At 38.6% G+C, this 19,642-nt stretch overlaps 1 long non-coding RNA gene across 4 annotated transcripts in view; it reads left to right on the plus strand.

Moving 5' to 3' along the window:
- LOC116712595 (uncharacterized) overlaps positions 1-19,642 on the plus strand; it is a 119,129-nt gene that overhangs the window by 69,997 nt on the left and 29,490 nt on the right. For all 4 annotated transcript variants that reach the window (XR_004337578.1, XR_004337579.1, XR_004337577.1 and 1 more), the window contains one exon: positions 7,920-8,030. This is a non-coding gene — a long non-coding RNA (uncharacterized LOC116712595). The remainder of the gene's footprint in view (positions 1-7,919; positions 8,031-19,642) is intronic.

Raw genomic sequence — 19,642 nt, forward strand, 5'->3', positions numbered from 1 at the left:
TGATTTTATAAATTTGTAGTATCTTACTGTAGATTATTATGCAATGGAAAACTCGTACCGGCTCATACTGTGTTGCCACATATCGTGACATTGTTGCACTTGTTCCTAGTGGTTACAGCGACTTTGCTGGAATCACAGATACCTGAAACGGGTCACAAGAACCGGAGGGTGCACACGAAACATTCTGCAGCTCTCACAGTCACTCAGGGCAGAATCCAAATTTTGCACAAGCAACATGAGTGGGCTGTCGAAACAGTCACTCCAAGAAGAGCATCCGTTCTGCCTCCGAGCCGTGTGTTTTTACCTTCACTTGCGAAAGCACAGATGCCAATATGATGAGAAGGGAGGGGGGGGGAAAAAAGGAGAAGTTGGATGATGTTGTAAAAGCCAGCACACACACACACACCCCCCCACACCCCACACACACACACACACACAGAGATGGAAGGGGGTTGAATCAGCAGAACTTTTGTAAGTGAAATGTTTTCTGTTTCTGACTCGATTCCTTTCGAACCTTTAAAATGTTTGACCAACTCTGGTAAATTTGGAGTTCAAGTCAATCAACCAAAAAAAAAAAAAAGAAAAAAAAAGAAAAAAAGAATCAGGTTAGGTTAACAATATCACCTTCATACCAGAGCTGTTTGCACTAACTGGATTCGTTGCTTTATTTGCAGTGAATATTGGCCATACTTTCAGCTTCACTCATTGTTATTGTAAGTCTTATATTGTCTGCTGTTGTAGACATGTGTGGTGAACTGTATACAAACCTCAGTGAAATGTAAATATGCTGCAGTCGGCCACACTGAGAACTGAAACATATCGATTCTGGATTTTCCCTGTGCTCTGCTGCCTCAGCCTCTCACTGATATTAAACCTCTCACTTCCTTTTTGAGGCCGGTTTGTTTACCAGCCAACCAGCTATTTTTACAGGAGGCTTCTTCTCACCAGCAAGAGTTCGTTTACCGTCGAAAAGGATGTGTCCTCTCCACCCGTGCTGCTGTTGCTGTGCATCTCGCATACAGGTGTATCATAATCATTTTATGACTTTTGCAGGTCGACATTCTCAGGCAGAGATAACCACGAGAGTAGCCGCAAGGTGACCTGATGGGTATATGTGCAGTTTGAACAGTCATGCTAGAAATAAAGTGTGAAGGTCCCACAAATCAGGACATTGCAAAACAATCTTCTGATTTTGAGGCCTTTTCCACGGTATTGGCAAACCATCCATAATCCTGACTCTCTTAAGGACACAGTAGGTTTCCTAGCATGCACAATATGGAGTGATAACAATAGTACTCTGACTGGTTTGAGTTTTGGCAAAATGTCCATACTGACACTGTTTGTTGTCATGATGGCAGCATATTGGGGTCAATGGCGAGACATGGGGATGCATTGCGGAGGCAGTGGTGATGTACGGTATATATCATAATGGTACCGTTCAAAGCAACCGTTCACGCACACTCACATGGTGGTAAGCTACATTGTAGCCACACCTGCCTTTTTGTCAGCAGCTGCTGATGACCAATCCACATGCCAGAAACTCATCTACCGTCCAAGAGGCTCTTTCCAGGGAGGAAACTGTGATTCTGGGAGGCACAGAGCTCTCAGCTGGAAAGAAGGGTGCACACCTCCTAATTGCACCCCCTCCTTAAATGTGGTGATTGATTGCAGGCTGAAGGAAATACTGTTTCAAGCTCCAGTCTGACTGTGCTGCGCACATATCAGGCCGCTACTCAAAAGTGCCAGGATCATGTTGACTTAGGAGGAGGATGTGCTAGCAGACTTAGTGACTCATGCAGATTTTATAGCCTTGCAGTTTCAGGTGATATCCCCGAATAACCCACGCTTTGATGTTTACTTTTGATTGAGTAGAATGTCGCGCATAAAAAAAGAAGAAAAAAAAGGCTCGCCAGGATGTGGAAAACCCCTTTAAAGGCACCCCTTCAGACTACTTAGGAAGAAAAATCTTCGTATTAAGGCCATGAAAACTACACAGCGCATGCATGTTACCAAGGGAACAGCGTTGAGGTCCTCTAGTGCTAGAGCTTCATCCTGAAGGTGGTCCAAGAGAACCACACAAGGCCAGGTCCCTGCTGATATAGGTGACAAGGTGAGGGAGCAGACGCGCATGTCTGCAAAATATCTGGGAAAATTATGGTTACTAAGAGACCAGCAGCATCATAATTGCCTTCAAACATAAATTATGTTTCCAGATGTCTCTGTCCAGCTGTGTGGCTCATGCGTTTTCCTGTGTTTCTTTTATTTTTATTTTTTTGTCACAAAGACTGCGTTAGACTTGGGGAAGCATTGTTCAAACAACCAAGAACACTATAGGATTCTGCAGTTTGTATAACCAACACTGGTAGAAATACATTGACGTAATCATTTTTCTGACCTCCTACATCATTGTATTGTGATTTTGGCGTATTTTTAAACAGATTTTTTTTTTCCATCTGTCTAGATCAGACAGATGACAGAATATCAGTCAGGTTGAGTTAAACCTTGATATGTGCTTTATTGTTTTGTACAGAATACCTCACCTTCATCTGTTATGTTCTAATATGCAGGATTTTATGGTTGACATTGGCTGGCCTAATTGTCCTCTCTCTGCTAGCTAATCACCAGTCCTCCACCTCTGTGGTTATCAGTTGATGTGAGGTGTTCATCATAACATGTTAGATATGTTTTTTGTACGAAGTGATGGGATTCATAATGACTCAACGCCCCCAACTTGGCTTCATTTGTCCAACAGACTCTGTTTCATAGGGGATCTGCTGCAACTTTGCTAGTTTTAACTTAATGTTTAACACACTATTTGTTTTAACCCTGGCTCCTAAAGAGCCTTAAGTTACCAAAATAACAGCAGGGATTAACTTTAAAATGTAAAATTTGAGTGCAGTCTGGGCTACATACTCATGGGTCTTGGTTCGTTTGTTGTGAAACTTGGATTTAGGTAGCAAATCTCAGAATCTCAGAGTTTTCCTTCCCATGTACATTAAATATTGCAAGCTTTTTGCAGTGATGTGCCATTAGAGTAGAAACAGATGATATTACTTGCGCTACATAGATAAATGTTGGATGAAGGACACAACGTAGTAGTCCAGAGCGACGTTCACAAAGTTACAACCTTTTCCCTGACTTTAGCTAGGAAGGAAGACCGGAGGAGATTTACTATCAATAGCAATTTAGCATTTGGAAGCAAATCACAAACTGTGGAGTCAAATAATTTAAGCAGTTTTAAAAGTCAGACGAGGTGGAAAAAAGTACTATATGCTTTTTTCCTCTACTTCATTGGAAAAATAGACATGCTGTTAACTTCAAAAAGGTAATCTTGTGTGTTTAACAAAACCAGAATGCTCCGTTCTTAAGTAAAATAGTTTGCGTCATATTTTAATTTGCTTTTCCCTACAACGTAAAACACCTGACTGAACTTCATTTAAGGAAGTGTTGCATACTTATGTTCCCCCGTCTCCTTTTTTCTGAGCTGTTAGCTCCACATTATTATATTCTGCTCAGTCACCAACAGGGGGTGTCTTCTCTGGTTACATAAATTAGCTATAGATGGGAAAAAAAAGCTTTTTCACCTTTTTATTTATGAATCATACAAACACAGATAGAAGAAGCATAGAATAGAATAGAATAGAATAGAAATTTATTGACCCAAACTAGAAGCATGCAGGTTCAAACTAACATAAAAACAGAACAATAGAAACGAGGCTGTACAGTAAGGGCAAATTTACAACATACGAAAAATAATACCTTATAGTTATTAAATGCTCTGTTTAAAAGAGATGTGCAACAAATTAGAAAAAGTTTTACTTCATCTGAAGTAAAACAGGGGATGCAGCGATATTTGCATCGCTGCAGGAAAATATGTTTAATGACATTTGTGTGATTGCTTCTTAAGATCCAACTACCCACTTCCTTTGCTAAAGACCACAGCAGTCATGGCCTGACTGATGAACCACGTTTAAAACAGACGTTTCATCAGGGCAGACTGTAAATCCATCTGCAATCATGCGTCAGCTTACTATGTCGTAGATTAGAACAAATTAAGTCACAATTATACAGTGGTATAATATACTTTGTTAAATAAACAAAAAGTATGAGGATGTGAAGTTTTCATCTCATGAAAATTTGTGCGTAGGCCTAATTTGCATCATGCACCACAAGTAGGGTGGATGTTTTTCTCTACACCTCGTCTTTATGGTAAATGAATGAAGGTTTTCTTCTGGGCCTGTTATTAGCTTTGGCTGTTTAAGCTGTTTTTTCTGTTTATCTTAGTTAAAAGAAAAAAAAGAAATGACAAAACTATCAACCGAACAAAAACTACCTCATTGCTCCGAGACTGAGCTGTTCTGTGCTGATTACTTTAAGGAAGATTTTACTGCGCTCACAAAAACAGGTCTTGCGAGGCAGAAGCTCTTCTGTCACACTTCCAATAATTTGCTTGTGAAAGGTCAGCGATGAAACCTGAAGATCAGCAGATTACCATCAGTCAGATGCATCACACACTATGTAAAAGCAACATTGAGGTCTGGTGATCTGATGCAACATCTGACAAGTTGAATGTTGTGGGTTTTATGGACTTTCAGGCTAAGTCCATAAAACATACAAATCTACACAATTTAGTAATTCAGACTGTGTAAATGAACGGTTCATTTGTCTGTTCTTGTCTCTATGAATGTAAGAAATTATATCTTAGCTTCATTTATTTTTTTTTGTCAATTAAGTTGTTTTACATTATGGTTATTATGAGAGGAACAACAATGCAAAGCAATACATTTTAATGTACAAACATAGGGAGAGACAATGTCTAATCCTTAAAACAAAATTGTTGCGTCTTTTTTTGTTTTTGTTTTTTCACTGCAGGCTCTCTGCTTTTGTTTACTCCTGTGCAATGAAAAAAAAAAAGTTCAGTTCCATGAACCATGGATGTGAGGAGTCGACTGAACAGTTCTGACAGGTCGGCATTCAAATCCAAATCCAGTCTATTTGTAAAGCACAATTAAAACCCAGCGAGTTTTCCCAGAGCATCATACAAAAATAGAATAAATAAGAGATAAAAGCAAGAAATAAAACAGACATTAAAACACTCATGAAACAGCAAAAACAGCATGTCAACTCACACGAGTCAAATATTATTCAAAAAATATGCTTTTCTTAAAAAGAGACTCAGCCACAGTAGGAAATGTTTCCGCCTGGTTTTTGCAACAGCTACAAGCATCTGTGTGTTTCAGTTAAGAGACAACAGCAGCGATTTCAACCAGCTGACGACGGGAAAGGGATGCATGACTGACGCCGGCTGATGTTCATAGCAATAGTCGAGACGGGTTGAGATGAAGGCGTGTTTTGTTCTCTCCAAGTCATGCCTCAACAAAACCGACTGAAGTTTTTCTGTTTGCCGCAAGTGGAAGAAACTTTTTGTTTTGTTTGTTTTTTTGCTAGACAGATCTGATCTGTTTGACAAAACCTTTTAGCCCGTGTCAGTCATTACTACCCAAATTTGATACGTGATGTTTGATGAATGGCCTGAGGAAAGCAAAAATTAATAAGCAAGTTACCTCAGGTACATTTAGGTCCGAATATAGTAACGTTTGTTTTGGATTCACTGAAGCTTAAAAAATGTTGCGCTATCCAAGCCTTGACGTTTTGAAGACAATTTAATGGATTATTAGGAATACTATAAGACAGACGGTCCAAGGTGGACAGAAAATGTTCAGTATTAACACTTTATTCACACTTGTTAATGAGTGCAGGTTCCCAATAAAAATAAATACAACCATATTGTTTTATTACACTGGACATGCGAAAGACTGCTGCGACAATGTCTATTTGAGATCGACAGGGTTGGATTTTTAATTTGGAGTTAAGGAAATGTCTACAATTTCCTCATTAAAGGTTGTGATTTCTTAAAATTGGTTGTAGGCAAAGTGCAACGTGCTCCACATTTAATATCTGTTTGCATTTATGGTGCATTGTTTGTGTCAACTCCTGGCAGATTAGTCATCTGAGCATTAGTTTCATTTTTTACTTTGCTTTTCACAATCACGTAGAGTCCTTCAACTTAGATTAAAAAGACAAGCACTGAATGTTTCTCCCACTGCCGGAAAACACAGTAAAGTTGTCTAAGTTGTAAAGTTTCTGGTGCAGATTCAGTACAAGCACTTTGGGTTTTGTGCTGTTATGGTGTAGATTGTTAAAGTGTGAGATGCTCCTTTAGAATAGCGGCACAGATGTGTGAAAATCTCGAGACAAAGCTAATGTTTGACAACTTTCCAGTCAACGTCAGATGAGGAAAAGAAGTACAAAACAGAAGAGAGTTGTAGGAATTATATTTTTGACCAATTTGCGTATTTTTGGGGGAAAAGAAACATGCACGGAGTCGTGGTTATTAATTTGGAAAAAAAGAGAGATATCTTAAACAGATAAACTTCATTGTGATTTTTCAGTGTTTAGAAATCTACAAGAATGTTACGTATTGTATCTATTTATCATCTTATTAATGTTAATTAAAAATAAAGGTGGACAAATCGACTTGGCTTAAAATCCACTCTAAAAGTAGCCTGGGATGTATTGATTAAAATGTATGAGCTGAAGTCAGGTTGAACACCCAGCGCAAGCCTCTTTTTTTTCCTCCACCTTTTTTTTTCTGTCACACAGAAACGGGCTTCGTTTCTAGTCAGAGCTCAGCCCACGAAATAATGCGTCCGTCCGTTAAGTGCGTGGGTCGACTTTTCAGGCGCTGACTTATCTGTTACACAAAACTCAAACACGTGTAAATCATGAGTGATAATCTGAGACCTGAAAACAAACAAACAACAAAAAAAAAACCTTAGATAAATATGAAAAAACAAGCGTTTTTGTGTGTGCGTGTGTGTGAGTGAAAGTTCTGTAAACTTTTGCATCGTTAATAAAATAGTTTCACTTTTTTTGCTAATGTGTCTCCCACCTAATTTTCATATTAATCTGATATGTAAATCCTAAATGTGACTCTGATTTATTTATTTTTTCTTCTTTTGCTTCCAACATTCAGGCTTGTCTTCATTTCACCTTCTAACTGTTTTGAAGAGCAGAAAATCAATTAGATTTTTTTCCCTTTTTCGTCCAAACATGACACGTACTGCGTAAATTATTGTTCCTTTTAGAATAATCACTTTTCAAGCATTATGAAACAAGGTATAGTCATCCAGAATCTTTCGGTGGTTAACATGTGAGACATGTTAGATCCCTGAGATGAGGGCATGTTGGTATTTGTCGAGAAATAAAACAAGAGACACCAATGCTACATTATTTACGCCAACGAGTGACTCCTGAGCAACTTTCTCAGGCATTCATTCGATATTGTAAGGAGAGCAGCTACTGTTCATTCTGAACAGAAATGGGGATTTCTCAAAAGTGTTGCTGTGTGTGCATTCTTCCTCATACGCTTTGCACCATTAATATGTTTATGAGTCAGCTGAAAGGAGTGTGATATCAACGGCAGAACGATAACGTGTAAGAAACGCTTTGGCTGAGATTTTTATTTTTTATTTTTTCCAGAAATGCTTTGACAAAAAAAAATCTTGAGATTTCTCACATTTTCAATTTCAACAATTGTATTTTGACTGTATTTATAAAAGAAAAAAAACAAAAAACAGAGCAAAGTTAAACACAGCACATCTAATTTCATAAAAGTCTAAACCGAACCCCTGAGTATAAATGCTATGACGTTTAGAGGTGCTTTTGGTTCAATTAACCAAACTAAAACCAGACTATTTCACTTGTCTGAGAATAGTTTTTAATATTTATGGAATGAATTTGCCTCCAGATTACCGCAAGAAGTTAATTTGAACAATGGATGTCTCCAGGTTTCCCGTTTTGTTCAGATTATTGTCTAAGAGGGGATTTTTCTTTTTCTTTTGTCATCTCTTTTGCAGGGCAGAGACACGACGAGGAGGCAGATTCACCTCAGCTCTTGAAGGCATGTTTCCACTGCCTTCGCCCATCATGACGAGCGCCGGGGAAACCACCTGCTCTCAGCTTTTCTGGTAGGAGTTTATATCTCTGAATTACTGTACTACCAGACCGGTCAGTGTCTTGAAACCAGACTGGTTTGTTTGGTAATAAGCTTGCCATATTTCCATTGTTTTTGAGTTTGTTGACTTGTGTGCATTTTTTTTTTTATTTTTCAAACAAATTTCATGACATGATACTCTTGATGTTATTTCATTCAGGTTCACTTTTTAGACAGTAATACGTCACACTAGCCTGGCGGCTGCCTTCCTGCGCGTTTCCGCCGGATTCTCGTCTTACCTTCAGTTCAGTTTCCCAGGATGCATTTCATCCAGGCCAAACAGGAGAAGGAGCTGTGAACGATGACACTGATTTTTAAATTTTTTTTTAATTTTTTTGTGCTGTTTTAGTATTGTAGTCTGCCATGGTTGTAGTTTGGCAGCAAGTGAACGAAGCCCTTCAGTTCATGTTGGCCACGTTTCCGAATATTGTGCAATTAATAGACGAATATGTAAGAGATTCTATTGCTGGCAAAAAATGACTCTCCACATGCAGCCCACTCGGTTTCTAGGACGCTCAATAGTGTAGCTTCCTTCACATTTCAGCTGGCGTATTACATATTTCATGGCCTAACGTTTAGCGATAGGGTAAAATCAGTTGTTGTAAACAGTTAGCATTAATACAACTTAAAAGCGATAAAAAGTTTATAGACGCTAAGTAGCATCTGGGGAAATTGTAGCAAAAAATGTATAAAATGCTCAACGTAGGAAGTTATTGCAAGACTTAAAACATGCATAATAATATTAGCCTCCAGGGCTGTTTAGTGCACAAAGCTGTGCATTAATTTGTAGTTCTGTGCACAAGCCGTGTCGGTGTGTGTGAGAAAGCATTATGTGTTTTCAAATAGTGCTATGAGTGAGATTGGTGCCCAACTTCGTGTTATTTTAGCTTGCCACAAAGTTCCAGTTTGCAGATGTTACAGCTTACAGTTGTCATGTGATTCTAGAGAATCACTGCTTTGCTGAAAGTGGATGATTTGTCGTTAGTAGATAACCAGATTAAAAACACAAGTGGAATTCTCTCCGTTTTTTTGCCTTTTTAGGAGCCACTTTGATCAGGAGCTCTTTGTTTATTTTACATGGTCTTATTCTATGTGGTTTTATTATGGGCGTCATTGTTTATTTGTGCATGCAATATATTTCATCAAACACCGGAAGTAAATCTGCAGCAGCGTTTCTTTGACATCCATTTTTACTTCATGATGATAATTATCGTCTGGGACCAGATGAAACTCTCCGACTACTGAAAGAGGGTATCAGATTTTTTAAAATATGTGGCTACTCTCTTCTTCGTTATTGTGCTTCGTTTTATTTTAACTTTTGAAACACAACACATGCACATGTATCCTGGGGTATTTTGTGTGCCTTTGTATATCATATATAAATAATCATGGTGGGCCGCTGTGGCTATTTTTTGGTTCCAGTTCAGCCCCAGTCAAGAGGTCACAGAGTCTTTGGGTTCCGTCCGCGTCATTCTGTGGTCAAAAGTGGACAAAAATAATCTACCTGCTGTCAAGACTAAACTCTCTTAGGTTTTTAAAAATATATATTTTTGATGTCTGTTTTTAATCTTTCCTTTATTCAGAGTCTTACCTGTTTTTTTTTAGTCTGGTTTGATGGGCTGTCAATTAAAGATGAGGACTGTCTTCTCGTGGATTGTAAAAAAATCTGCTCAAAGATCGTAGATGTCCATTTGAATGATCTGACCTTTCTCTGGAAGGGACATGCAGTCCAAAAAGCTAAAGGCATCATTAGTAGACGGAAACATGACCTAGAGGAGCAATTTCTCTGTATGCCTTCTCACGCCAAACTAATTAGTCGTTTGTTGACCCTTTACACTAAGGGTCAACAAATCTTGTTGATGATAAGACTGCGTGTGTTTGGGTTTTTTTTTTCAGTTTATTTTTCTCCTGAGCCATTTATTTCATGATTTATTTCATATCTGGATCAGTGAACACAATGGTGCCTTCAGGAATAAATTAAGTTTTCTGATTCGGTAAAAGGTTGAGGAAAAATCTGAGCCCACGGCAGCTGAGAATACTTTAGAAAGTTACAGAAGACGATTTGCTTTACATGCGACATGCTAAACTTGGCCGGCAGTGCATAACACAGCGGCCACCAACAAAGATGTTGTAAAGAAAAACGTCTCCAGAGCCAGTGTGAAATGATTATGACAAAGATTTACATCCCCATTAGTGCCTGAGAAGTGTTTTGCTAAAAAAATCCCAAACAAATAAAATTTTTAAAAAAATCTCATCAGTGATCTGGGTGTTGAGACACTACTAAGATATCTATTGTAGAGCATGAGTTGTTGTTTCTGTGCCCTCATGCCAAAATTGTAATAATTTCCCACAGATCCGTTTTTGTTGTTTCAAAAAAATCTTTCCTCTCGATGTGTTTATGCTCAAATAGCTGCATGGACAAATCTTTGAGAAAGGAGAGTTCACACTTCACCCTTTTTCTAAGTTTCCAACAAATAGCCACATTTATATTTAATATTTTACAATTAGAAGGGGGATTTTTGTACAGAAAATCCACTTTCTTCTCTTTTTACGGCATCGGACAGTCTTAGATGATTTTTTCCAGAGAACATATCATGATCCATATATGATTGTTCATTTCTGTTTTAGAGATCAATGGCTCTGAAAGCTCTTTTAGTGTCAGTAACACATTTTAAGTGTTATACATTTGTCTTATTTTGTTAGAAATTGTAAAACATCTTGGTTTGAAAGACCTGATGATATTTAATCCTAGTTGTCGTATTCCAGTTCTCCAAGACTGATGCTTGTTTATAAGTCCCTGCTCCAACACATTGAATTTATATGACTGAATTTATTCTTAATTTTATACTACTTTCCAGTTATTATTCTGTCACACTGATCATACATTATCAATTTCTGATTTAGGAATCGAGCTACTTAAAAGTCGAAATCCCAGAAAAACTTTAGAAAAAGCCATAACTCCAGTCGTACAGACCTTTAAACTTCCATCACTCTCCTCTGGTAGCTGTTGTTTACGTCAGCTGGTTTCCTTGACAGGCAGCGACGGGCGCCGTAGCAACCGAGAGTAATCAGCCGAAGTGGAGTTCATCCATACATCAAAGTCCAAAATGTCAATATGTGTCATTGCGTCAGAGAAAATAAAACAGCTTGCGTCGCCACTGGAGCCACTTTACTGCCTCGGTGTCGGTATTTAAGGAAGTCCTCACACTTGGGCACACAGTGGCGACAGAATCAAAACCAAGAAACCCAGCGACAGGCTGCTAATAAAACAAGATGTACAGCCAGGTCTCGCAGAGGAGCAGAGCTCCGAGGTATAGCTCACATGTCCCTCATAAACCTGTCTGGACCCATGCAAGCCGATTCAGAAATTATAACCGGCTTATGGCTTAATTAATATCAATTCACCGCAATTATGTAGTTGATAACTTGTGATAAGAGCAACTTGTTTTTTCCTAATGCTTCAAGGAATGTCAGACAGGATTTAAAACATGGTGCATTTTATCCTCTAACTTGTGTATGCTGGTAAGTTAAGAAGTGTGTGTGCCTAAGGTCAAACGTAAACTCATTACAGCAAAAAAAAAGAAGGAACAAGTAGTTCAGAATGTTTTATGAGCAGAGTAAATATTTGACTTGGAGCAATCAGCAGCATCACACCTGACCACAGGGATACTAATATCTTTTAAGCTTTAGTAAAAATTTATATTTAAATCAGCTTTGCAACATCTGCTTAATGGCCTATGAACAGAGCCTTTCACATCTGGCTACATTGCAACCACAAAATCCAATATATTTAAGTCTTTCAACTTATTTTTGTAAATGGAGTCCACCTGTTAGAGTAATTTATTAAGTTTAAATCCAGAGGAACGCAACAGACGTGAACGAACAGCGTCACGGCAATAAGTGAGCACAGCAGACAAGTCGGGGAGAAAGTTGTGGATAAATAAAAACCAGTCAGGTTGCAAAATGTACCTCAAGTTCTGAACGTCTCACACAGCACTGTCAAATCCATCGTCTGTAAGAAGAAAAGGGCACAACTGCAAGAAGAAGCAGGACAAAGACACCTAAGCAGGCCATGCGAGGGGAGGATTAGTCAGAGAGGCAGCCGAGAGGCCCGCGGTAACTCCGGAGAATCTGCTGACTACACAACTATTAGTCATGCACTTTACAAACCTGGCCTCCACAGAAACCAATAAATTCATTCCCAGCGTGATATTTCTCCTTTCATCGTTGATAAAAGTGTTTGGAGCTCTGCCCCTTCATCAGTCGGTGTGCTTGTAAGCCCGTCGCCCTGAATGGAATCAATCAATCAATCGGGTTTATCTGTACAAAGAGCAACAAGGCAGTTCAAAACACAAAGATACAAAATCGTAGAATACAGAGTGAACAATTGAAGCAATACATTTTGCCAAGTGCCGACATTTCCTATCAAAATGTTGGTCAGCTTTTATTTATGATGTTTCTAAAGCAACTGTAATCAGGTGGGGATGCAGTCTAGATTTAAAGGAACTCAGTGTTTCGGCTGTTTTGCTCTAGATTTGTGGTTTGTAGAAGGTGAATGCTGCTTCTCCATGTTTGGTGCTCTGGTCAGATGAAATCAAAACAAAACAAATTTAGAATTTTACTCGGAGAGAGAAAAGGCATAACGCAACACCTAACCCTGAGGAGAAAATCCCTGGAGTGAAACGTGGTGGCGGTATATGTCTGGAGCTATACTGGAATGGTTCACATCAAAGATTCGTGTGTCCCAGTCAAAGTCCAGGCTTTAATCCAGTGAAGAAACTGTTGTAAGTTCCGAATGTTGGTGACCGCAGGCACTCCCAATCTCACTAAGCTAGACGTATTCCATAAAGTATTTGTTTTTAGACTACATGCCACTAGTAAAGCACCTTGTTTCCACCTGAGCTACCAAAGTGCTCAGGATTACATCTTTAGACAACATCTTCCTTGACATTTAGCTCTGGGTTTCAGCAGTCACTCTCTCCCCACCCATTTTAGAAAGCCCTTCAATTCAAAACAGAGCTGCAAAATAGGTCAAAGGAAGGGAAATGCTGAAAACAAATTAGAGGAAAAGTTGTTAGAGGAACTTCGATTTTAGAGCAGGAGACAAATGGAAAGTTTTTTGTTTCTTTTTTTCTGAAAATGGGATTGCTGGGCACAGCACTGCATAGTGTCAACTTGTGGCCAGCTGTTACTGCTGTTGGATTGGTGGGTTATTATAGAAAGTAGAGGCAGCTGTTGAGACACGTGTCTGTTCTGGCCTGGGAGGAATATTCAAGATGGTCCTTTTTACCAAAATAATACAGACTGCAGACACGAGTCTCGATGGCTCGGCCGGTCGTTTCAGACCAAAGTATTTTAGACGAAATTAAACGCAGACCCGCAGGATGCAACTCAATTATATTCCCTTCGGCGCCTGTGCGTGAGAGCATGTGCAGCTCGACAGCTCTGGGTAATCTTTTACAAACACACACATTAGTTTCCATCCTCTTAGAAAACTCTAAAAAAAAAAAAAAAATTCACATTTGCTCCTCGGAAGATGTTTGGAAGCATAACCCAACACTTTCTCCACGTCAACTTTTAACCCTCAAATTTAAATGACTCGGGGGTTTTCGGTTCTTGCAGTTTGTCCCCGAAGGAGGCTGGTTTCCTCACAATTTAACTTTGTAAACATACTCATATCCCCACAAGATGAGCAATAAAAAGTTACACACAAACCAGGCACAAAGGCCACAGATGTTAATTTTCCCCTCTAAAATGTTGTGTGCAGGAGTACCTCTGTTCTTTCCCTTGTTTTGACAGCTGTGTGGGTATGCGTGTGTGTGCATGAGGGTGTGTGTATATTTGCAGGAAAAGATCCCAATTAGTGTTAAATGTCCCAGCTCCCTGGCTTGGGTCCTTAGCTGGGCGATGCTATCTCCACCTTCATTTCTCTCTTTGTCGAATAAGAACGATCTGATCAGATGTTTCCATCAAGTGGAAAATAAATCATCTCAATCTGACAAATGGTCATCAGCGGTCAACCAGGTAGAGAGAAATTACCTTGCACCATTGCCTAGTTCTTCATGAATGATTAGAAAATGTATGGCTCTGATGCTTTTAAGGTAAATTTAAGAAACTACCTAATACTTGCTAGAGGCAAAGACGACTTATATCTTGGAACAAGGATTTCCTACATTGGACGTGTGGTTCGTACGTATGAATCGGGATTTTTTTTTTGTCGTTAGTAGTGATTCAACTGGTTTGGGTCATTTAAGATTAGAAATTTGCTGATGCGGAGTAACAATCTCATATTTCAGCCAGTTTAATAAAAATCAATGCAGTGTGTACGTTTTAAAACTCTGTATCTTTGAAGCACAGTTCATCGCTATCACACTACTGTAATGAACATATCCATCCCTTTAAATCCTATTGTGTCTCTTTAAGTGGCAACAATTGGGCCGAGCTTAAAGCCTAAATGTGAAACAGTTCTTTATAACATTTTCACAGCTTTCAGTAGAACTATTTAAAAAAAAAAAAAAAAAAAACAGCAAAAAAAAGATCTGAAAGTCTGGTTCCTATCAAGCAAAATATAAAACACGAGAGACGGCTGGTATTGATTATTTTTCTTTATTTGATCACAGAAGATCAGTAAGTCGGTTTGAAATGATTTGTGATTTCTGCTCCCTTCCAGAGAACAAATCTCAAGTAGCCTAATAGCACGCTTTTGCAAACTGCCTTTTGAAACAAATTCGAATCATACTAGTTTCTAATCTGGCAACTAAGATTTTTGAAAACCCACATGGAAAAATGTTGTAGTGTGGAAAATGGCTCGTCGGGATGGTGATGTATCTGCTGCACTTTTTCTTTATCATCACCTTTGATCCTCACCCAATTTATACAAGTTGTGTTAAGTACACCTAAACCTACTTAATGCTGATGAAGGTTTTTTGCCTTATCCAAAGTGACAGCAAGATAAAGTATCTACTTATCCATCAATCAGATTTCATTCATTTCGCTAATAATGGCCAGACCGAATTAGTCGCACAGCCTCTGATCTTTGACCAGTATGTAATTTGTATGCACACACTCGACTTTTGTCAATTGTTAAAGTGGCAAAGCCTGTAAAGGTTCATTATGACGGCTGTTTCACACAAAGGCATGAAGTTCTTATGCAAATATATGGCGCAGATAATTGGAGATGAATTTTGTTTTAGAGCTGTTGTCATCCATTTTGAAAAATACTTTTATGTTTCAAAAGATAGGAAGCGTATTACTTGTCTTATTATTTGAATTGAAGCTCTCAATATCAGGGCACCGTACATTGCTTTATGCTAGACTGCAGTGGTTACCAACATTTATCTCATTATCTCATTTCCACCACCAACTGAAATCACTTCGACCAGCATTTCTCTTTTCGCATGTACTTCTACACAAGCGAGCCTCGTAAGAGTTTTGTTTTTTCTAGTCTGATTGACGTCTTAAAATTAAGTTTGTTCTTTTTGGGAAAGTTTAGTTGTAAAGCATGACCTTTCTTCTGCTTTTTGTTTCTTTCATCATTCATTCATCCAGTCATAGTCTCCTGCTTATCTGATTTTGGAAGATGCCATGTTCAGACAGGAAAACTAGAAATCCCTCTCCTTGTTGACACTGCAGCTATTTGCGGCGGGTGTATCTTCATCGGTGTAGACAGGGCGTCTGCATAGCACAAAATGAGATTATTTAATGTTATTTTCAGACCATTTCAGTTAAATCTGATTAATGCTTGCGTATTTTCTGTAACGTTGGTGCGTATGTGGCGTATACTCAATATCTTTAAGTTACAACAGAGTTGATTTTCACATGTCCAAACGATATGTGGGAGCATGGTTGGAACATGTTATGCGTACTGATGTGTTGAAAGCTAATTTCAGAGCATTATTTGCTTGAAGCACAGCAAATAATAGATATTAGATATTCAGGTGAAGCACAAAGATAATACAATTTTTTTTTTTTTAAATAGCATGATGGCGCTATAATGCCTCGATTCTACTGAGCGGTACCGTGGCGGGTTATGTTTCGGAATGCTATTTTGTCTGTTTCTCATGTAAAAGCAGAAACTAGTTGTTGCAGTATCAAACCACATCAAGTGTTTGGGTTTAACCCCGCCTGTGACGTGAGAGTCCACTTCAGCTTTTCTGGGGGCCCCAACAAAAGCCAGTTCCCTCTAAGCAGATATTACTCAGCTGGATTTCCTGACCGGTGACCGTGAAAGAAAAACTTTCTAACTAGACTTTCAGACAGCATAGGCTAGCATCCACCCCTACAGTAGCTTTGATGGCAACATAATCCCAACATTAATCATTTTTGTGCATGTAAAATCATTCATAACATGGAATATTTTGCACATAACAAAATTTGAGTACTCTTGAATGAAATACTTTTGAATCGTGTCAGACCGTTGCGAATGCTTTCTTTTCTAACCCAACCTTAAGGAAACACATGTGGGGGGAAAAAAAACATATTTAATGACTCAACCAGAGTATAAGCTGAGAACAGCCGTGCTCTCCCTGTCCAGTCATTGCTAAGCTATTAAAACTCTTAGCCAAGAAGGCCTTTAGGCTAAATGTGTAGGCAGCGATGTTTTTATGAAGTGTGAAGTGAAAAGTGAAAGGCTTTTAAACTTTTCTCTTTTCATAATAATAATAATAATAATAATAATAATAATAACAATAAATACTCTAACAAGGAAGGAAACGCATGGGAAAAAAATTTAGTATAGCAAAACAAATGTGAATCTCTGTCTCTGTTGGGTGCCCACATTTAATCAGTCCCAAGCTTTTAAGGCATCTTGTTGCTTCCTTTCTAATAAATGAACTGTGGAGTGTTTAGAGCAGCTGTCAGGGAGCTAAATGCAGATCCACTTTATCAAACCGGGATGACAGAGCACCGAGTCATCTGTCAGACTGGTTAATCTGGTGCTGTCTGCTCAGTAGAATAATCATTGTTACACCTACTTGTCCCGGGGGGGAGGAAAAAAAGTCAGTGGATTGAATAGACTTCCCTGTTTTTTCTCCTTCTTTCATATCTCTGTTTACTCTTGAGGAGAAAATGATTGCGCTTTTGTTGCCCGCAAGTTGAAGCATTTTGCACTTCGGGGCCTTTTCAGCAATGTGCGCTGATGATTCATGTCACGAACGGCCGAATTTAAAAGTGAGCTGCTGTTCTTTGATGTTAATGCAAAAGCTGGGAGTAAAATAAAAAAAAAAACCATTTTACACATTGAGATTAAGTAAGAGTGAAACACAGTGATACGCTTCTTACCAAAAGGGCAGCAAGCTAATTCATCTCCCCAGCTCTCAGCAGAATGATTAACACCATGTCTGAGCCCAGGAATATCCTTCTGCCTGGGCTGCAATCAGTGCAGAGGATACAGAAAGGAGCAAGGCAGGGTTAATAATTGAAGACTGTAATTTATCTTTCTGCACTTGTTTTTAGCTTTTCAGGCAAAGTGTCTGCCGGCAGTACTCGTAAAACGACTAAACACATTTATCCTCTGCAGGAAAGCCTATCAGTTATTCGACAAGCGGAGGCCTTTGTCTAGATAATGAAGGCAGCACATGGTATTATGCGAGGGCTTTCATTTTCAATAACTTCCATTACTTTGTAAGTCTGAAATGGCAGCTATAGAGCTAATCAGCATCTTTCTACAGGGACTCTTTAGTGCCCAAAATATGTGAATTTGTATTCTCATATAACACTCTTCCTCCTCTTCTTACTGAAAACATCCAGAGAGGTTATTGACGGTCAGTGCCGGGGCTAGAACATTCCCAGGTAACATTACTAAAATCTTATCTATTTTAAGATTGTACATAATTTGTCAAATAGTCCTAAATGTCGACTATTTAAGATCCATTGAGATGTATCGCAAAACAAGCGCAAACAGAACCAATTTCTATTTGCAGCCCAAATGTCTCACCCTTGTTGACTCTACGCTGGATCATAAGATTTCCAAAACATTGCCTGCTATAAGCTTTAACTGTAAATGTCTGCCTTTTTTTTTTTTTCCACAAAATGCACAAAGCTCTCCAGGGAGGAGGTCTTATTGTCTGTTGTATTGCCAAAACTTTAAGGCTCTTCTTCTCTCCTAGCAGCGAGGCAAAGCCTCAAAAATTATTCGATGCCTGATTTGTTTTCTCTGGACAGATGGGACCCATCATGACTAAGAAGGGTTTGTTCTAAACAAAGTGACCCTAATTATTGCTTATTTTTAGAAGGACTCTTATTTGAAACAGCATTTATTTAAGAGTAAGCTTCAAATGCAACTCATGATGGACTTAGATTAGATTACTTTAATACACTCTTAGGTTAATTTGTCACATCTCTGCATAGCTTGTTAAATTAGAAGTACAAACTACAAAAAAATATATATTTTTTGCAACTGTCTGAACTAAGCTGAAGTTCTTATTGTTGAAAGTTTAATATCTACTGCAGAAGTATAAAAACACTTACTGTAGTGCATCTTATTTACAAACCGCTTAATAAGAGTCATTGTGCTTAATGCTCTTATTGTGAAGGTGTAGAAAAAGTCGCACCTGATGTCAGTTCACCTGATGTATCAATATAGTTTTTTTTCTTGGTGGCTGCAATATCTCTGCTTTCATCTTTTCAGTTCAGCTTTAATTATAATTTCACTTTATAACAGTAACACTAACCACAAGACATTTTAAGGTCCTTAACTGTTTCATCCCTAATTCAAATTACAATGCATACACAAATGAACACCCCGTGTTGTATTTACACACATAGTTGCTTTCATCAGCCACAACAGACGTGATGCACTAAGAAGGGTGAAAGTCCCATCTATCCACAGAGAACGATTTTATAGACCCTTTATGACAGAGTGTTGATGAATGTTGGGTTTTGCGTAGGGGAAGTAGAAAGTCTGAGGGTGATGGTAGGAACCTGTAAGAGCCGGTCAGTTTCATAAGTTCACATGTTAGTTTTCTCTGAGCAGGTGCGATAAGTTGGGGATGTAACTGGACTCTGCATGGAAGGGAGCTCATAGCTCTTTTAGCAGTAGCTAAAGTATAGTGACCCATCTACAGGAAAACCACCATGTCAAGCCCAACTGCTTTCTGATGTTTTAAGAGCAGCAGGTCCTAAGACCAAATACGGTCTCGACTAAAAACCCACCTGTTTAGAATTGTATTTGAAATGTAATCAATTACAAATTTATAGATGGAACCTGACTTAATTATGTGTTTTGATTGTTGGTTCTATGTTGCGTTGTGTTTCTGTGTTTGTAATGATGTAAAGCACTTTGAAATGCCTTGCTGCTGAAATGTGCAATACAAATAAAATTTGATTGATTGATTGATTGATTGATTGATTGATTGATTGATTGATTGATTGATTGATTGATTGATTGATATGGGACAGGAGTTTCTTCAGATTTAGACTGGAGACACACTTCAGTCACACAAACAATGACTGACTTAGACTCTGTAGCAATAGCAAATTCCTGTTTCTAATCAGGTAAATATGGAATTTCAAAAACAACGTTTAGCCTTATCCTAAAGCACTGCAGCGTTATTGGCTGACTGAAAGGCTTGATGTTTATTTCTGTGA

Source organism: Xiphophorus hellerii, chromosome 22 (assembly GCF_003331165.1).
Source record: "Xiphophorus hellerii strain 12219 chromosome 22, Xiphophorus_hellerii-4.1, whole genome shotgun sequence".
Taxonomy (NCBI): Eukaryota; Metazoa; Chordata; class Actinopteri; order Cyprinodontiformes; family Poeciliidae; genus Xiphophorus; species Xiphophorus hellerii.